The sequence below is a fragment of the Pygoscelis adeliae genome, unplaced genomic scaffold (assembly GCF_000699105.1).
Source record: "Pygoscelis adeliae isolate BGI_AS28 unplaced genomic scaffold, ASM69910v1 Scaffold57, whole genome shotgun sequence".
NCBI classification, from domain to species: Eukaryota; Metazoa; Chordata; class Aves; order Sphenisciformes; family Spheniscidae; genus Pygoscelis; species Pygoscelis adeliae.
The window spans coordinates 19,731,967-19,732,589 of NW_008825615.1; positions in this window are offsets into that span (position 1 = coordinate 19,731,967).

The window sequence follows — 623 nt, forward strand, 5'->3', positions numbered from 1 at the left end:
TGAGTATCTAGCCCCATGACTAAATATTGACTGAGGGCTAGAGAAAATTAATTATTATGAGGGAGTGGAGTAGGTTCAGCTGAAAAGATTGAGGAAGATTTGGGGTGAAATGGGACCTCTCATGGACTTTGACAGAGGTGAGCTCTCCTCAGCTTTTCAAAGTAAGAGTGCAGGTGACAAACTCCCAGAAGATTCATGTGCTTGACCTTGCTGGAGGGAAGTCACCTTTTTGCTTAGGTGACACAATTCAAATCTATCTTCTTATGCATCTGATGACTTCACACCACGTAGTCACTTTTAATCAAGCTCTGTTATTTGTCTACTCTAAGACGTATATTCACTAAATGTTTAACAACTAGCTTATGGAACTACTCCCAAAGCTCAGTTTTGCCAAGTGTTAAAAGCTTGTAACACTGCTGGTGACAGTGTGATTCTGCACACAAAGTCTTTAAGATTAAAAAAAAAAAAAATTTAATAGCCCTGCACTGACATAGAATCATAGAATCATAGAATCATTAAGGTTGGAAGAGACCTCCAAGATCATCGAGTCCAACCGTCAACCCAACACCACCATGCCCACTAAACCATGTCCCTAAGTGCCTCATCTACACGTCTTTTAAATA